Source organism: Narcine bancroftii, chromosome 2 (genome assembly GCF_036971445.1).
Source record: "Narcine bancroftii isolate sNarBan1 chromosome 2, sNarBan1.hap1, whole genome shotgun sequence".
Classification (NCBI taxonomy): Eukaryota; Metazoa; Chordata; class Chondrichthyes; order Torpediniformes; family Narcinidae; genus Narcine; species Narcine bancroftii.
The window spans coordinates 175,482,450-175,498,793 of NC_091470.1; positions in this window are offsets into that span (position 1 = coordinate 175,482,450).

The following is a 16,344-nucleotide window of genomic DNA, read 5'->3' on the forward strand; positions in this document are numbered from 1 at the left end:
CAGGACTGACACAACATTGTGAGGCAGCGACACGACATTGTGCAGCACCGACATCACATTGTGCAGCACCGACACCACAGTGTACAGCTCCGACACCACATTCTACCCCACCGACACCACATTGTGCAGCACCGAGACCACATTGTACAGCACCGACACCACATTGTACTGCACTGACACCACATTGTTCAGCACCGACACCACATTGTACAGCACCGACACCACATTGTGCAGCACAGACATCACATTGTGCAGCACCGACACCACATTGTGCAGCACCGACACCACATTGTACAGCACTGACACCACATTGTGCAGCACCGACACCACATTGTGCAGCACCGACACCACATTGTGCAGCACCGACACCACATTTTGCAGCACCGACACCACATTGTGCAGCACCGACACCACATTGTGCAGCACCGACACCACATTTTGCAGCACCGACACCTCATTCTGCAGCACCAACATCACATTGTTCTGCACCGACACCACATTTTGCAGCACCGACATCACATTGTGCCGCACCGACAGCACATTGTGCAGCACCGACACCACATTGTGCAGCACCGACATCACATTGTGCAGCACCAACATCACATTGTTCAACACCGACATCACATTGTACAGCACTGACACCACATTGTGCATCACCGACACCACATTGTACAGCAGTGACACCACATTGTGCAGCACTGACACCACATTGTGCAGTACCAACATCACGTTGTGCAGCACCGACACCACATTGTGCAGCACCGACACCACATTGTGCAGCACCGACACCACATTTTACAGCACTGACACCACATTGTGCAGCACCGACACCACAATGTGCCGCACCGACACCACATTGTGCCACATCAACATCACATTGTGCTCCACTGACACCACATTGTGCAGCACCGACACAACATTGTTCAGCACCGACACAACATTGTTCAGCACCGACACCACATTCTACAGCAACAACATCACATTCTGCAGCACCGACACCACATTGTGCAGCACCGTCACCACATTGTGCAGCACCAACACCACTTTGTTAAACACCGACACCACATTGTACAGCCTCGACACCCTATTGTACAGCACCAACATCACATTGTGCTCCACTGACACCACATTGTGCAGACCAAACATCACATTGTGCAGCACCGATACCATATTGTGCAGCACCGACAACACATTGTTCAGCACCGACACCACATTGTTCAGGACTGACAGCACATTGTGAGGCAGCGACACGACATTGTGCAGCACCGACATCACATTGTGCAGCACCGACAACACATTGTACAGCACTGACAGCACATTGTACTGCACTGACACCACATTGTGCAGCACCGACACCACTTTGTACAGCACTGACACCACATTGTGCAGCACCAGCACCACATTGTACAGCACTGACACAACATTGTGCAGCACCAACGTCACATTCTGCAGCACTGACACCACATTGTACATCACTGACACCACATTGTACAGCACTGACACCACATTGTGCAGCACCGCCATCTCATTGTGCAGCACCGACACCACATTGTGGAGCAGCGACACCACATTGTACAGGACTGACACAACATTGTGAGGCAGCGACACGACATTGTGCAGCACCGACATCACATTGTGCAGCACCGACACCACATTGTACTGCACTGACACCACATTGTTCAGCACCGACACCACATTGTGCAGCACCGACACCACATTGTACAGGACTGACACAACATTGTGAGGCAGCGACACGACATTGTGCAGCACCGACATCACATTGTGCAGCACCGACACCACATTGTACAGCACCGACACCACATTCTACCCCACCGACACCACATTGTGCAGCACCGACACCACATTGTACAGCACCTACACCACATTGTACTGCACTGACACCACATTGTTCAGCACCGACACCACATTGTACAGCACCGACTCCACATTGTGCAGCACCGACATCACATTGTGCAGCACCGACACCACATTGTGCAGCACCGACACCACATTGTACAGCACTGACACTACATTGTGCAGCACCGACACGACATTGTGCAGCACCGACACCACATTGTGCAGCACCGACACCACATTTTGCAGCACCGACACCTCATTCTGCAGCACCAAAATCACATTGTTCTGCACCGACACCACATTTTGCAGCACCGACATCACATTGTGCCGCACCGACAGCACATTGTGCAGCACCGACACCACATTGTGCAGCACCGACATCACATTGTGCAGCACCAACATCACATTGTTCAACACCGACATCACATTGTACAGCACTGACAACACATTGTGCATCACCGACACCACATTGTACAGCACTGACACCACATTGTGCAGCACCGACACCACATTCTACAGCACTGACACCACATTGTGCAGTACCGACATCACGTTGTGCAGCACCGACACCACAATGTGCCGCACCGACACGACATTGTGCCACACCAACATCACATTGTGCTCCACTGACACCACATTGTGCAGCACCGACACAACATTGTTCAGCACCGACACAACATTGTTCAGCACCGACACCACATTCTACAGCAACAACATCACATTGTGCAGCACCGACACCACATTGTGCAGCACCAACACCACTTTGTTAAACACCGACACCACATTGTACAGCCTCGACACCATTTTGTACAGCACCAACATCACATTGTGTTCCACTGACACCACATTGTGCAGACCCAACATCACATTGTGCAGCACCGATACCATATTGTGCAGCACCGACAACACATTGTTCAGCACCGACACCACATTGTACAGGACTGACAGCACATTGTGAGGCAGCGACATCACATTGTGCAGCACCGACATCACATTGTGCAGCACCTACAACACATTGTACAGCACTGACAGCACATTGTACTGCACTGACACCACATTGTGCAGCACCGACATCACTTTGTACAGCACTGACACCACATTGTGCAGCACCGACATCACATTGTGCAGCACCGACACCACATGGGCAGCACTGACAGCACATTGGGCAGCACCGACACCATATTGTACAGCACAGACACCACATTCTGCAGCACCAACACCACATTGTGCAGCACCGACACCACATTGTGCAGCACCAACACCACTTTGTTAAACACCGACACCACATTGTACAGCCTCGACACCCTATTGTACAGCACCAACATCACATTGTGCTCCACTGACACCACATTGTGCAGACCAAACATCACATTGTGCAGCACCGATACCATATTGTGCAGCACCGACAACACATTGTTCAGCACCGACACCACATTGTACAGGACTGACAGCACATTGTGAGGCAGCGACACGACATTGTGCAGCACCGACATCACATTGTGCAGCACCGACAACACATTGTACAGCACTGACAGCACATTGTACTGCACTGACACCACATTGTGCAGCACCGACACCACTTTGTACAGCACTGACACCACATTGTGCAGCACCAGCACCACATTGTACAGCACTGACACAACATTGTGCAGCACCAATGTCACATTCTGCAGCACTGACACCACATTGTACATCACTGACACCACATTGTACAGCACTGACACCACATTGTGCAGCACCGCCATCTCATTGTGCAGCACCGACACCACATTGTGGAGCACCGACACCACATTGTACAGGACTGACACAACATTGTGAGGCAGCGACACGACCTTGTGCAGCACCGACATCACATTGTGCAGCACCGACACCACATTGTACTGCACTGACACCACATTGTTCAGCACCGACACCACATTGTGCAGCACCGACACCACATTGTACAGGACTGACACAACATTGTGAGGCAGCGACACGACATTGTGCAGCACCGACATCGCATTGTGCAGCACCGACACCACAGTGTACAGCACCGACACCACATTCTACCCCACCGACACCACATTGTGCAGCACCGACACCACATTGTACAGCACCGACACCACATTGTACTGCACTGACACCACATTGTTCAGCACCGACACCACATTGTACAGCACCGACTCCACATTGTGCAGCACCGACATCACATTGTGCAGCACCGACACCACATTGTGCAGCACCGACACCACATTGTACAGCACTAACACCACATTGTGCAGCACCGACACGACATTGTGCAGCACCGACACCACATTGTGCAGCACCGACACCACATTTTGCAGCACCGACATCACATTGTTCTGCACCGACACCACATTTTGCAGCACCGACATCACATTGTGCCGCACCGACAGCACATTGTGCAGCACCGACACCACATTGTGCAGCACCGACATCACATTGTGCAGCACCAACATCACATTGTTCAACACCGACATCACATTGTACAGCACTGACAACACATTGTGCGTCACCGACACCACATTGTACAGCACTGACACCACATTGTGCAGCACCGACACCACATTCTACAGCACTGACACCACATTGTGCAGTACCGACATCACGTTGTGCAGCACCGACACCACAATGTGCCGCACCGACACGACATTGTGCCACACCAACATCACATTGTGCTCCACTGACACCACATTGTGCAGCACAGACACAACATTGTTCAGCACCGACACAACATTGTTCAGCACCGACACCACATTGTGCAGCACCGACACCACTTTGTTAAACACCGACACCACATTGTACAGCCTCGACACCATATTGTACAGCACCAACATCACATTGTGCTCCACTGACACCACATTGTGCAGACCCAACATGACATTGTGCAGCACCGATACCATATTGTGCAGCACCGACAACACATTGTTCAGCACCGACACCACATTGTACAGGACTGACAGCACATTGTGAGGCAGCGACACGACATTGTGCAGCACCGACATCACATTGTGCAGCACCGACAACACATTGTACAGCACTGACAGCACATTGTACTGCACTGACACCACATTGTGCAGCACCGACACCACTTTGTACAGCACTGACACCACATTGTGCAGCACCGACATCACATTGTGCAGCACCGACACCACATGGGCAGCACTGACAGCACATTGGGCAGCACCGACACCATATTGTACAGCACAGACACCACATTCTGCAGCACCGACACCACATTGTTCCGCACCGACACCACATTTTGCAGCACCTACATCACATTGTGCCGCACCGACACCACATTGTACAGCACTGACACCACATTGTGCAGCACCGACATCACGTTGTGCAGCACCGACACCACATTGTGCAGCACCGACACCACATTTTGCAGCACCTACATCACATTGTGCCGCACCGACACCACATTGTACAGCACTGACACGACATTGTGCAGCACCGACACCACATTGTACACCACAGACATCACATTGTGCACCACCGACACCACATTGTGCAGCACCAACATCACATTGTTCAGTACCGACACCACATTGTGCAGCACCGACATCACATTGTGCACCACCGACACCACATTGTGCAGCACCGACACCACATTTTACAGCACTGACACCACATTGTGCAACACCGACACCACATTGTACAGCACAGACATCACATTGTGCACCACCGACACCACATTGTGCAGCACCGACATTACGTTGTTCAGCATCGACACCACATTGTGCAGCATCGACATCACAATGTTCAGCAACGACACCACATTGTGCAGCACCGACACCACAATGTGCCGCACCGACACCACTTTGTGCAGCACCAACATCACATTGTGCTCCACTGACACCACATTGTGCAGCACCGACACAACATTGTTCAGCACCAACATCACATTGTTCAGCACCGACACCACATTGTGCAGCACCAACACCACATTGTACAGCCTCGACACCATATTGTACAGCACCAACATCACATTGTGCAGCACCGACTCCACATTGTACTGCACTGACACCACATTGTTCAGCACCGACACCACATTGTGCAGCACCGACACCACATTGTACAGGACTGACACAACATTGTGAGGCAGCGACACGACATTGTGCAGCACCGACATCACATTGTGCAGCACCGACACCACAGTGTACAGCACCGACACCACATTCTACCCCACCGACACCACATTGTGCAGCACCGAGACCACATTGTACTGCACTGACACCACATTGTTCAGCACCGACACCACATTGTACAGCACCGACACCAAATTGTGCAGCACCGACACCACATTTTGCAGCACCGACACCACATTGTGCAGCACCGACACCACATTGTGCAGCACCGACACCACATTGTGCAGCACCGACACCACATTTTGCAGCACCGACACCTCATTCTGCAGCACCAACATCACATTGTTCTGCACCGACACCACATTTTGCAGCACCGACATCACATTGTGCCGCACCGACAGCACATTGTGCAGCGCCGACACCACATTGTGCAGCACCGACACCACATTGTGCAGCACCGACATCACCTTGTGCAGCACCAACATCACATTGTTCAACACCGACATCACATTGTACAGCACTGACACCACATTGTGCATCACCGACACCACATTGTACAGCACTGACACCACATTGTGCAGCACCGACACCACATTCTACAGCACTGACACCACATTGTGCAGTACCGACATCATGTTGTGCAGCACCGACACCACATTGTGCAGCACCGACACCACATTGTGCAGCACTGACACCACATTGTGCAGCACCGACATCACGTTGTGCAGCACCGACGGCACATTGTGCAGCACCGACACCACATTCTACAGCACTGACACCACATTGTGCAGTACCGACATCACGTTGTGCAGCACCGACACCACATTGTGCAGCACCGACACCACATTTTACAGCACTGACACCACATTGTGCAGCACCGACACCACATTGTGCCACACCAACATCACATTGTGCTCCACTGACACCACTTTGTGCAGCACCGACACAACATTGTTCAGCACCGACACAACATTGTTCAGCACCGACACCACATTCTACAGCAACAACATCACATTCTGCAGCACCGACACCACCTTGTGCAGCACCGACACCACATTGTGCAGCACCAACACCACTTTGTTAAACACCGACAACACATTGTACAGCCTCGACATCCTATTGTACAGCACCAACATCACATTGTGCTCCACTGACACCACATTGTGCAGACCAAACATCACATTGTGCAGCACCGATACCATATTGTGCAGCACCGACAACACATTGTTCAGCACCGACACCACATTGTACAGGACTGACAGCACATTGTGAGGCAGCGACACGACATTGTGCAGCACCGACATCACCTTGTGCAGCACCGACAACACATTGTACAGCACTGACCGCACATTGTACTGCACTGACACCACATTGTGCAGCACCGACACCACTTTGTACAGCACTGACACCACATTGTGCAGCACCAGCACCACATTGTACAGCACTGACACAACATTGTGCAGCACCAACGTCACATTCTGCAGCACTGACACCACATTGTATATCACTGACACCACATTGTACAGCACTGACACCACATTGTGCAGCACCGCCATCTCATTGTGCAGCACCGACACCACATTGTGGAGCACCGACACCACATTGTACAGGACTGACACAACATTGTGAGGCAGCGACATGACATTGTGCAGCACCGACATCACATTGTGCAGCACCGACACCACATTGTACTGCACTGACACCACATTGTTCAGCACCGACACCACATTGTTCAGCACAGACACCACATTGTACAGGACTGACACAACATTGTGAGGCAGCGACACGACATTGTGCAGCACCGACATCACATTGTGCAGCACCGACACCACAGTGTACAGCACCGACACCACATTCTACCCCACCGACACCACATTGTGCAGCACCGACACCACATTGTACAGCACCGACACCACATTGTACTGCACTGACACCACATTGTTCAGCACCGACACCACATTGTACAGCACCGACTCCACATTGTGCAGCACCGACATCATATTGTGCAGCACCGACACCACATTGTGCAGCACCGACACCACATTGTACAGCACTGACACCACATTGTGCAGCACCGACACGACATTGTGCAGCACCGACACCACATTGTGCAGCACCGACACCACATTTTGCAGCACAGACACCTCATTCTGCAGCACCAACATCACATTGTTCTGCACCGACACCACATTTTGCAGCACCGACATCACATTGTGCCGCACCGACAGCACATTGTGCAGCACCGACACCACATTGTGCAGCACCGACATCACATTGTGCAGCACCAACATCACATTGTTCAACACCGACATCACATTGTACAGCACTGACAACACATTGTGCATCACCGACACCACATTGTACAGCACTGACACCACATTGTGCAGCACCGACACCACATTCTACAGCACTGACACCACATTGTGCAGTACCGACATCACGTTGTGCAGCACCGACAACACATTGTACAGCACTGACAGCACATTGTACTGCACCGACACCACATTGTGCAGCACCGCCATCTCATTGTGCAGCACCGACACCACATTGTGGAGCACCGACACCACATTGTACAGGACTGACACAACATTGTGAGGCAGCGACACGACATTGTGCAGCACCGACATCACATTGTGCAGCACCGACACCACATTGTACTGCACTGACACCACATTGTTCAGCACCGACACCACATTGTTCAGCACAGACACCACATTGTACAGGACTGACACAACATTGTGAGGTAGCGACACGACATTGTGCAGCACCGACATCACATTGTGCAGCACCGACACCACAGTGTACAGCACCGACACCACATTCTACCCCACCGACACCACATTGTGCAGCACCGACACCACATTGTACAGCACCGACACCACATTGTACTGCACTGACACCACATTGTTCAGCACCGACACCACATTGTACAGCACCGACTCCACATTGTGCAGCACCGACATCATATTGTGCAGCACCGACACCACATTGTGCAGCACCGACACCACATTCTACAGCAACAACATCACATTCTGCAGCACCGACACCACCTTGTGCAGCACCGACACCACATTGTGCAGCACCAACACCACTTTGTTAAACACCGACAACACATTGTACAGCCTCGACATCCTATTGTACAGCACCAACATCACATTGTGCTCCACTGACACCACATTGTGCAGACCAAACATCACATTGTGCAGCACCGATACCATATTGTGCAGCACCGACAACACATTGTTCAGCACCGACACCACATTGTACAGGACTGACAGCACATTGTGAGGCAGCGACACGACATTGTGCAGCACCGACATCACCTTGTGCAGCACCGACAACACATTGTACAGCACTGACCGCACATTGTACTGCACTGACACCACATTGTGCAGCACCGACACCACTTTGTACAGCACTGACACCACATTGTGCAGCACCAGCACCACATTGTACAGCACTGACACAACATTGTGCAGCACCAACGTCACATTCTGCAGCACTGACACCACATTGTATATCACTGACACCACATTGTACAGCACTGACACCACATTGTGCAGCACCGCCATCTCATTGTGCAGCACCGACACCACATTGTGGAGCACCGACACCACATTGTACAGGACTGACACAACATTGTGAGGCAGCGACATGACATTGTGCAGCACCGACATCACATTGTGCAGCACCGACACCACATTGTACTGCACTGACACCACATTGTTCAGCACCGACACCACATTGTTCAGCACAGACACCACATTGTACAGGACTGACACAACATTGTGAGGCAGCGACACGACATTGTGCAGCACCGACATCACATTGTGCAGCACCGACACCACAGTGTACAGCACCGACACCACATTCTACCCCACCGACACCACATTGTGCAGCACCGACACCACATTGTACAGCACCGACACCACATTGTACTGCACTGACACCACATTGTTCAGCACCGACACCACATTGTACAGCACCGACTCCACATTGTGCAGCACCGACATCATATTGTGCAGCACCGACACCACATTGTGCAGCACCGACACCACATTGTACAGCACTGACACCACATTGTGCAGCACCGACACGACATTGTGCAGCACCGACACCACATTGTGCAGCACCGACACCACATTTTGCAGCACAGACACCTCATTCTGCAGCACCAACATCACATTGTTCTGCACCGACACCACATTTTGCAGCACCGACATCACATTGTGCCGCACCGACAGCACATTGTGCAGCACCGACACCACATTGTGCAGCACCGACATCACATTGTGCAGCACCAACATCACATTGTTCAACACCGACATCACATTGTACAGCACTGACAACACATTGTGCATCACCGACACCACATTGTACAGCACTGACACCACATTGTGCAGCACCGACACCACATTCTACAGCACTGACACCACATTGTGCAGTACCGACATCACGTTGTGCAGCACCGACAACACATTGTACAGCACTGACAGCACATTGTACTGCACCGACACCACATTGTGCAGCACCGCCATCTCATTGTGCAGCACCGACACCACATTGTGGAGCACCGACACCACATTGTACAGGACTGACACAACATTGTGAGGCAGCGACACGACATTGTGCAGCACCGACATCACATTGTGCAGCACCGACACCACATTGTACTGCACTGACACCACATTGTTCAGCACCGACACCACATTGTTCAGCACAGACACCACATTGTACAGGACTGACACAACATTGTGAGGTAGCGACACGACATTGTGCAGCACCGACATCACATTGTGCAGCACCGACACCACAGTGTACAGCACCGACACCACATTCTACCCCACCGACACCACATTGTGCAGCACCGACACCACATTGTACAGCACCGACACCACATTGTACTGCACTGACACCACATTGTTCAGCACCGACACCACATTGTACAGCACCGACTCCACATTGTGCAGCACCGACATCATATTGTGCAGCACCGACACCACATTGTGCAGCACCGACACCACATTGTACAGCACTGACACCACATTGTGCAGCACCGACACGACATTGTGCAGCACCGACACCACATTGTGCAGCACCGACACCACATTTTGCAGCACAGACACCTCATTCTGCAGCACCAACATCACATTGTTCTGCACCGACACCACATTTTGCAGCACCGACATCACATTGTGCCGCACCGACAGCACATTGTGCAGCACCGACACCACATTGTGCAGCACCGACATCACATTGTGCAGCACCAACATCACATTGTTCAACACCGACATCACATTGTACAGCACTGACAACACATTGTGCATCACCGACACCACATTGTACAGCACTGACACCACATTGTGCAGCACCGACACCACATTCTACAGCACTGACACCACATTGTGCAGTACCGACATCACGTTGTGCAGCACCGACACCACAATGTGCCGCACCGACACGACATTGTGCCACACCAACATCACATTGTGCTCCACTGACACCACATTGTGCAGCACCGACACAACATTGTTCAGCACCGACACAACATTGTTCAGCACCGACACCACATTCTACAGCAACAACATCACATTCTGCAGCACCGACACCACATTGTGCAGCACCGACACCACTTTGTTAAACACCGACACCACATTGTACAGCCTCGACACCATATTGTACAGCACCAACATCACATTGTGCTCCACTGACACCACATTGTGCAGACCCAACATGACATTGTGCAGCACCGATACCATATTGTGCAGCACCGACAACACATTGTTCAGCACCGACACCACATTGTACAGGACTGACAGCACATTGTGAGGCAGCGACACGACATTGTGCAGCACCGACATCACATTGTGCAGCACCGACAACACATTGTACAGCACTGACAGCACATTGTACTGCACTGACACCACATTGTGCAGCACCGACACCACTTTGTACAGCACTGACACCACATTGTGCAGCACCGACATCACATTGTGCAGCACCGACACCACATGGGCAGCACTGACAGCACATTGGGCAGCACCGACACCATATTGTACAGCACAGACACCACATTGTGCAGCACCGACATCACGTTGTGCAGCACCGACACCACATTGTGCAGCACCGACACCACATTTTGCAGCACCTACATCACATTGTGCCGCACCGACACCACATTGTACAGCACTGACACGACATTGTGCAGCACCGACACCACATTGTACAGCACAGACATCACATTGTGCACCACCGACACCACATTGTGCAGCACCAACATCACATTGTTCAGTACCGACACCACATTGTGCAGCACCGACATCACATTGTGCACCACCGACATCACATTGTGCAGCACCGACACCACATTTTACAGCACTGACACCACATTGTGCAACACCGACACCACATTGTGCAGCACCGACATTACGTTGTTCAGCATCGACACCACATTGTGCTGCCCAGACACCACATTGTGCAGCACCGACACCACATTTTACAGCACTGACATCACATTGTGCACCACCGACACCACATTGTGCAGCACCGACATTACGTTGTTCAGCATCGACACCACATTGTGCTGCCCAGACACCACATTGTGCAGCATCGACATCACAATGTTCAGCAACGACACCACATTGTGCAGCACCGACACCACAATATGCCGCACCGACACCACTTTGTGCAGCACCAACATCACATTGTGCTCCACTGACACCACATTGTGCAGCACCGACACAACATTGTTCAGCACCAACATCACATTGTTCAGCACCGACACCACATTGTGCAGCACCAACACCACATTGTACAGCATCGACGCCATATTGTACAGCACCAACATCACATTGTGCAGCACCGACATCACATTGTGCAGCACCGACACCACATTGTACTGCACTGACACCACATTGTTCAGCACCGACACCACATTGTGCAGCACCGACACCACATTGTACAGGACTGACACAACATTGTGAGGCAGCGACACGACATTGTGCAGCACCGACATCACATTGTGCAGCACCGACACCACAGTGTACAGCACCGACACCACATTCTACCCCACCGACACCACATTGTGCAGCACCGAGACCACATTGTACTGCACTGACACCACATTGTTCAGCACCGACACCACATTGTACAGCACCGACACCACATTGTGCAGCACCGACACCACATTGTGCAGCACCGACACCACATTGTGCAGCACCGACACCACATTGTGCAGCACCGACACCACATTTTGCAGAACCGACACCTCATTCTGCAGCACCAACATCACATTGTTCTGCACCGACACCACATTTTGCAGCACCGACATCACATTGTGCCGCACCGACAGCACATTGTGCAGCGCCGACACCACATTGTGCAGCACCGACACCACATTGTGCAGCACCGACATCACCTTGTGCAGCACCAACATCACATTGTTCAACACCGACATCACATTGTACAGCACTGACACCACATTGTGCATCACCGACACCACATTGTACAGCACTGACACCACATTGTGCAGCACCGACACCACATTCTACAGCACTGACACCACATTGTGCAGTACCGACATCACGTTGTGCAGCACCGACACCACATTGTGCAGCACCGACACCACATTGTGCAGCACTGACACCACATTGTGCAGCACCGACATCACGTTGTGCAGCACCGACAGCACATTGTGCAGCACCGACACCACATTCTACAGCACTGACACCACATTGTGCAGTACCGACATCACGTTGTGCAGCACCGACACCACATTGTGCAGCACCGACACTACATTTTACAGCACTGACACCACATTGTGCAGCACCGACACCACAATGTGCCGCACCGACACCACATTGTGCCACACCAACATCACATTGTGCTCCACTGACACCACTTTGTGCAGCACCGACACAACATTGTTCAGCACCGACACCACATTCTACAGCAACAACATCACATTCTGCAGCACCGACACCACATTGTGCAGCACCGACACCACATTGTGCAGCACCAACACCACTTTGTTAAACACCGACACCACATTGTACAGCCTCGACACCCTATTGTACAGCACCAACATCACATTGTGCTCCACTGACACCACATTGTGCAGACCAAACATCACATTGTGCAGCACCGATACCATATTGTGCAGCACCGACAACACATTGTTCAGCACCGACAACACATTGTACAGCACTGACAACACATTGTACTGCACTGACACCACATTGTGCAGCACCGACACCACATTCTACAGCAACAACATCACATTCTGCAGCACCGACACCACATTGTGCAGCACCGACACCACATTGTGCAGCACCAACACCACTTTGTTAAACACCGACACCACATTGTACAGCCTCGACACCCTATTGTACAGCACCAACATCACATTGTGCTCCACTGACACCACATTGTGCAGACCAAACATCACATTGTGCAGCACCGATACCATATTGTGCAGCACCGACAACACATTGTTCAGCACCGACACCACATTGTACAGGACTGACAGCACATTGTGAGGCAGCGACACGACATTGTGCAGCACCGACATCACATTGTGCAGCACCGACAACACATTGTACAGCACTGACAACACATTGTACTGCACTGACACCACATTGTGCAGCACCGACACCACTTTGTACAGCACTGACACCACATTGTGCAGCACCAGCACCACATTGTACAGCACTGACACAACATTGTGCAGCACCAACGTCACATTCTGCAGCACTGACACCACATTGTACATCACTGACACCACATTGTACAGCACTGACACCACATTGTGCAGCACCGCCATCTCATTGTGCAGCACCGACACCACATTGTGGAGCACCGACACCACATTGTACAGGACTGACACAACATTGTGAGGCAGCGACACGACATTGTGCAGCACCGACATCACATTGTGCAGCACCGACACCACATTCTACCCCACCGACACCACATTGTGCAGCACCGACACCACATTGTACTGCACTGACACCACAATGTTCAGCACCGACACCACATTGTACAGCACCGACTCCACATTGTGCAGCACCGACATCACATTGTGCAGCACCGACACCACATTGTGCAGCACCGACACCACATTGTACAGCACTGACACCACATTGTGCAGCACCGACACGACATTGTGCAGCACCGACACCACATTGTGCAGCACCGACACCACATTTTGCAGCACCGACACCTCATTCTGCAGCACCAACATCACATTGTTCTGCACCGACACCACATTTTGCAGCACCGACATCACATTGTGCCGCACCGACAGCACATTGTGCAGCACCGACACCACATTGTGCAGCACCGACATCACATTGTGCAGCACCAACATCACATTGTACAGCACTGACACCACATTGTGCAGCACCGACACCACATTCTACAGCACTGACACCACATTGTGCAGCACCGACACCACATTCTACAGCACTGATACCACATTGTGCAGTACCGACATCACGTTGTGCAGCACCGACACCACAATGTGCCGCACCGACACGACATTGTGCCACACCAACATCACATTGTGCTCCACTGACACCACATTGTGCAGCACCGACACAACATTGTTCAGCACCGACACAACATTGTTCAGCACCGACACCACATTCTACAGCAACAACATCACATTCTGCAGCACCGACACCACATTGTGCAGCACCGACACCACATTGTGCAGCACCAACACCACTTTGTTAAACACCGACACCACATTGTACAGCCTCGACACCATATTGTACAGCACCAACATCACATTGTGCTCCACTGACACCACATTGTGCAGACCCAACATCACATTGTGCAGCACCGATACCATATTGTGCAGCACCGACAACACATTGTTCAGCACCGACACCACATTGTACAGGACTGACAGCACATTGTGAGGCAGCGACACGACATTGTGCAGCACCGACATCACATTGTGCAGCACCGACAACACATTGTACAGCACTGACAGCACATTGTACTGCACTGACACCACATTGTGCAGCACCGACACCACTTTGTACAGCACTGACACCACATTGTGCAGCACCGACATCACATTGTGCAGCACCGACACCACATGGGCAGCACTGACAGCACATTGGGCAGCACCGACACCATATTGTACAGCACAGACACCACATTGTGCAGCACCGACACCACATTGTTCCGCACCGATACCACATTTTGCAGCAACTACATCACATTGTGCCGCACAGACACCACATTGTACAGCACTGACACCACATTGTGCAGCACCGACATCACGTTGTGCAGCACCGACACCACATTGTGCAGCACCGACACCACATTTTGCAGCACCTACATCACATTGTGCCGCACCGACACCACATTGTACAGCACTGAC